Here is a 6417-nt window from a genome sequence, read left to right as displayed (position 1 = left end):
CATGATCCACTTGTATATCACACATACATGCTTAAGTTTACATAAGATAACAAAGGAGCTTTGTTTATTGGATATAAGTAAATGCCAGAATGAAATAACAATTATTTTAGTCATCAAATAATGTGTATCATTACAAACAACGAGACTCCGGGAGAATTAGGACACCAATCCTAACAAACCATACTTCAATAATTTAACTTAAACATGCTTAAGTAGGAAGATCAGGGCCTAGAGTTTAAAGTTTACCTCCCCTTTAGAGAATTTTGTCCTCAAAATTTGCTTCAAGTTCCATTAACCAAAGAAGTGAGGGTATCTGTTCTTCATTTGTTCTTTGGTCACCCAGGTAACTTCTTCAATCTCATGATTCCTCCACAATACCTTTACTAATGGTATTGTTTTGTTCCTCAACACCTGCTGTTTTTTGTCAAGAGTTTTCACTGGCTCTTCTTTATATGTCAAATCTTCTTTTAGCTACACTGGTTGTTCCTACAACACAAGGGAAGGATCTGTTATATACTTCCTCAACAGTAATACGTGGAAAACATCATGTATCCGAGATAGTTTTGGAGGTATAGCTAATCTGTAAGGTGCTGAACCATTTTAATGTTGGGGTATAATGTCCCATTCCAAGGACATAATCCAAGGAATACTCAATCTTCTACCTTGAACTCTAGATCTCTTCTCCGCTTATTAGTGTAATTCTTCTGTCGGTCTCGAGCTACCTTTAAATTCTCTCTAATTCGCTTAACACTTTCTGAGGTCAGTTGCACTAATTCTGCCTCTACCAGCTTCCTTTTTCCAACTTCATTCCAACATACTGATGTTCTACACAGTCTTTTATACAGGGCTTCATATGAAGCCATTCTAATGCTGGAATAATAACTATTGTTATAAGAAAACTCGATCAATGGTAAGTGCATATCCCAGCTGCCTTTAGACTGTAATACACACGCTTTCAGTATATCTTCTAACATCTGACTCATCCGCTTTGATTGGCCATCTGTCTATGGATGAAAGGCTGTACTAAAGTCTAACTTAGTACCTACAACTTTCTGTAAACTTGGCCAGAACTTCGAAGTAAACCTTTGTAAACCCCGTACTCCATTTTTCCTACATAAGTGAGTAACAAGCGTGTTAAGTAAAATTATGTAAGGAGGTAAAGAAAGTAGGAAGATGGAGGAAGAAAATTCTAAGTGTTGGAAATACTTAGCCAAGGGTGAGTTTTAGATAATATAACAAGTGAAAATTGACTAAGTATGGAAGCCAAGTGTAGGTATGCATCGATGGAGAAGTGTGGACGCATGAGGTTGTGTGTGTAGCAACCAAGGCTTGTAGAGGCTAAGTGTTGAAGATAAGGGTGAACTATGCGTTGGTACTAAGGATGAACGCATGAGTTGAAAGGCATGATGCGTTGATAAGGCTTTGCGGTAGCCAGGACTTTAAGAGCATAATGTAAAAGGTTTTGGAGGACTAAAAAGTAAAAGAAAAGAGGCAACTTTTATCATCGTCATGACGTTTTACTGCCATTCCTATATATACATCTCCGCCACGCCACATGCCCGCCTCATGTGCGTTCATCCCAACTCCTCATTTAACCTTAAAACACACTCTTTTTTTAAAATTATTTTACCATTTATTCTTTGTTAACATTATTATATACGAATAGATCATAAACTAATTTTGACATTGATCTCTTGAAAACTATGACTAAATAAAAAAAATAGAGATTAATTAAAATATTCAAACATATTGAACTTTATAATAATTTAAAAAAATTTAACTAAATTTGGAAAAAATATATGTGTAGAAAAACATACGGCAACCTCAAGTGTGCGCGAGCATAGGCTCTGGGCGTTGGAGATGCGTGCACTGGACGATCGTGTAGCAAATAAGTGGCGCTACATGATGAGATAGGCGATCGTCTAGAGATGATTGGCGCTACACGATGAGGTATGCTATCATGTAACAGATGAGTGGCGCTACATGATGAGGTAGGTGATCGTCTAGCAGATAAGTGGCGCTACACGATGAGGTATGCGATCGTCTAGCAGATGAGTGGCGCTACACGATGAGGTAGGTGATTGCCTAGCAGATGAGTGGTGCTACGCGATATGGTAGGCGATAATGCAGCAAATGTGTAGAGCTAAGCGATGCGGTAGGCAATCGTGCGGTAAAGTACGACACTAGACGATACGAAGGATCTCGCTAAACGATAGCACTATACGTTGGACGATAGCGTTAAGCGATGGGGTGTTGGCACTGCACGATCGACATCAGTGCTTGACGATGAGCTGCAGGACAAGCGCTAGATGATAAACATTGGGTGCTAGAAATAGACGTTGGGCACTAGACGATAGGCGCTGGGCGCTAGATGATAGGCGCTGGGCGTTAGACGATGGAGTATGCGATGTACGCAAGGCGTTGAAACTCGATGCACGCTAAATTTATGCTATGAGGCGAAGACCTAACGTAGGCTACAAAGGAAGGGAAGGAAAAAAAAATTAATTGAAGAAACTCACTAATTGGAATTGGCCGGGAGCACTAAGTGCTGGATGAGGTGGTGGTTTGACGATTGAACATGGGAGGCGGCAGAAAGTATAAAAAGAAGAGGAACTTTAGAAGTTCAGTTTTTGTAAACGATTTGAGTGAATTAAGTGAGATCGGTGCCATTTGAAAGATGGGAGAACCTAGACTTTGAGGTTGTTTTGACAGAGAAAGATCTCACGGGGAGAAGAACAAAAAGTGAAGAATTTGTAGAAGGGGCAGATTCTCGGATTAATCAGGAACCAGAGTGAAGATTGAAAGCTCTAAGCCAAATTACAAGGAATTTGGAGCTGAGATTTTAAAGTAAGAAAGTTAACTCAATTCTAAACAAGTTGGTAGAATAAAGTTTCTTAAAAAGAGTTCTGGATTTTGAGTTATGAATTTTTGAAATTGAAACAGGGAATCGGTGCGCAAATAGACAGCTGCTTCAGAAGAATAAGCAAGCAGCTCACCATAGTGAGTGAGAGCGAGATAAGAAAGAGGTGGATCTCACTGGTTTTGCGCTGAATCTCGCTGGAAAGTGGCAAATCTCAATAGAAGTGGCCAAGAGGAGCCAGAAGAGGCATATAAATCGTTAAGAGCGTCGACGAGCTGTGAGTGACTCTAAATGCTTTAAATGTTTGAAGTAAATTGCTAATGCTTATGAATATCTAGCAATGCATGTTTACTGAAAGCTATTTATGATAACTATTCTCAAATAGTTACCCAGCAACGCATCTCACATTAATGTTATGTTTATGCTATGCTTTCAATGAACAAGAGGATGTGCTAGTATGGAATGCTTTTGGGCAACTAAGTCACTAAGAGATAAAAATATGCAAGTTCAGTATGCGTAGCTTAGTACTGAAGGACTAGATGAGAAGGTACTGAAGCTTAATCTTAGATTTGAATAGCTCGATACTGAAGGACACGGAGAAGGTATCCGAGCAGCTCGATACTGAAAGACACGGAGAAGGTATCTGAGCGGTAGTACCTAAGGTATGACGGTACTTAAACTAGAATCACACGAATGTAAGTAAAGTTGTTATTGGTAGTGTTGAGATCACTCCACACTAACTATGGATTGACTTTGAGGAATTAAGTAAAGGTTCTCTCTCAACTACGGATGCAAATGTTGTTTTTAGGAAGTGAACAAAAGGGTTCCTTCCCAATTAAGTAGCAATGTAGTTAAGTATGATAAAGAGTGAGAAAAAGGGCCACTCTAGACTAATAAACTAAAGCATAGTCTAGCAAAGCATTAAATATGCTATGTAATGTTAATGATAACATGAATAATAGTTGTCAAGTTTATGTTTTTAATTAAAGCTTTCAGTTTTAATATCAAATTTATGTATGAAAGTTATGCTTAAAATGTTAGTCACTCACTGGGCTTATAGTTCATGTTTTCAATGTTTTCCTTTCAGGTAGCTGTCAGTTCCCAAACGACTTCTCTGCTACTGCTCTGCCACTCAAAGAGTCAGGTTGAAGGAAGCTTAATTGAAGACCTGTATTAGTTAGTACACATGTGTCTGTCATATAGGGACTAGTATTCTAGATGGGGCTCACTAAGTTGTAATATTCATGTAAAACAGTGCCACGAAACCCTATAATGTAAATATGTTAAGTTCTGAGTTAATTAGTTCAGTATATTGATGAAATATATGTATTCAGGGTTAGAGTAAATTTAACAGGTTAGATAGGCAGTAAGTGCCAGCAAAAGGGTTGGTAACTACTGCAGTCACCACTTCATCCAGGTTTAGAGGGTAATCTTGAGCGGGGTGTGACAACCTTGGATCCCTGTCAGATACTATAGACACAAGAGCTCTATACTAGCTAACTATTTTCTTAATGTACAACTTAGCTAACCTATCCAGGGTAAAAGTAACTCTAATTGGTAAAAATTTAGCCGTTTTAGTCAGTCTGTCAACAATTATCTAAATACCATCGTAGTCACTCGACGTTCTGGGTAAACCAAATAAGAAATCCATCGTGACATGCTCCCACTTCCACTCCGACACTAGAAGTGGATTAAGTAATTTCGCAGATCTTTGACGTTCAGGCTTCACCTGTTGACATATCAAGCATCTATCTACAAACTCTGCTATCTCTTGTTTCATTCCATGCAACAAGTAGGACTTTCTTAATGTTCTATATATTTTAGTACTACCTGAATTCATAGTATAGGTTGAACTATGAGCTTCCTCTAAAATAGCCTTTTTCAACGTCGAAACATTAGGTACACAAACTCTTCCTTCTTTAAGTAAAGTTCCATCTGACCTCAGCTCATAGTCTGACCTTAGGCTCTTACTCACTTCTTCAGTTAACTTTCGGAGATTAGGATTCCCCAGTTTCTCTTGAAGAATGTCATCTATCAAAGTAGGCCTTTTTTGGAAATGTGCTACCAAACTCCCTTCCCAGCCTACTGTCAACACAACATTGACACTTTCCAATTCCCCTAGCAGCATGCCTTTAACTGAACCATGGGTAGCTTTAGAATGTACCGCCTTCCTACTTAACTCCACTAGAGCCTTCTCCACTAGTCTAAACTACTCTAGGTTGATTTATTGTTTGAGAGGTATCTCTTTATTCAGCCGGTGCCTCTTCAATAGTAAAAGCCATGCAGTAGGTCAAGCAAGCAGCTCGTTAGATGGTTTTGATTGGAGGAAAAAGTGAGCAGTTTTGGTTAGAAAATTAGGGTATGAAGAAGACGATGATTCTCCCAAACCACTCGTGCAAAATTTTCCATTTTTGAATGAAATTGAAGTTATCGAGTTGAAAGTTTAACTTGGGGTTGCCGAAGTGATTTGAGTCGCAAAAGTGGAGAAATCGTGAAGATAGTAAAGATTGTCCATAAAATTAGAAAATCTGAGCAAGGTGTAATCCAGGAGAGACTTTAAGCTATAGGAGGCGAGTTAAGAGCTGCAATTTTGAGGTTAGTTAGTTAAAAAGGTTCCTTAACATATTTCATGAAGGAAGTATGTGCAAATGTTTGCTTTAAGTTTGGTTAAAAATTGATTAAAGTGAAGTTAGGGTTTTCTCGAACAGGGTAGTAGCAGTGTCACCCATCTTGCATGCCCAACACGCCCACCATCCGCTTTGCATGCCCACCTTGCACATCCAGCATGCCAACATGCATGCCCATGCCTCATTTTGATGCCATTGACTAGATTTGAGCCATTTCGGGTGTTGGTGGGCATTTTTGTATCTCAATTAGGATTTTCATGATATTTTGATCCTAAAATGAATATTTTTGGATTAACAAGAGATTTTTGGGCAATTTTGGATAATTTGAGAAAATGGACTTAAAGAGAAAAATGTGAATATTTAGGTGTTAAAATGAGTTAAATTCGTCACAATGAATCACTATTAAATTCGTCACAATGAATCACTACGAGTTGTTTAGGGTTGATTTGACCTCTTATGAGTATCTAGTAACCTTAGGACTTTATTTCAGGTCAAATTGAGGTTGGGAAAGCTTATAACTTGAAGAGCTCATTTTAATAATCGTGAGTGGTTTTATTTTAAGTATTTCGATATGAAAAATATGTAAGTTGTTGGGTTTTATGTCCTAAAGCTCGTGGTTTGTAGACAATAGAACTTATTTTGAAAGTTCAATAAGTTGTTATTGAATAGATGTTTTGCTTGATAGAAATCCAATAAACCTAAAAGTCCCTTGACTATTAGATGAGTACTTGAACTTTATGTGGTGACATAAAGGTGGATCAGGTTTTAGTAAATGGTCAAAATGATCTATAGTATATGAATAAGTTTGGGTACCTTATTCTGGTAACACTATTGGATGCGGCCTACTCTATAGTTTTTACAAAGAGTTGTAAAGTGCTACAAACGAAGTGATCTTAATTCGTTCATGTTGGAACATGAGGAGTGGGGGTG

This window comes from Benincasa hispida, chromosome 8 (assembly GCF_027475165.1).
Source record: "Benincasa hispida cultivar pf3 chromosome 8, pf3_genome.v1.1, whole genome shotgun sequence".
In the NCBI taxonomy this organism is placed as follows: domain Eukaryota; kingdom Viridiplantae; phylum Streptophyta; class Magnoliopsida; order Cucurbitales; family Cucurbitaceae; genus Benincasa; species Benincasa hispida.
This window is presented reverse-complemented; position numbering follows the sequence as displayed.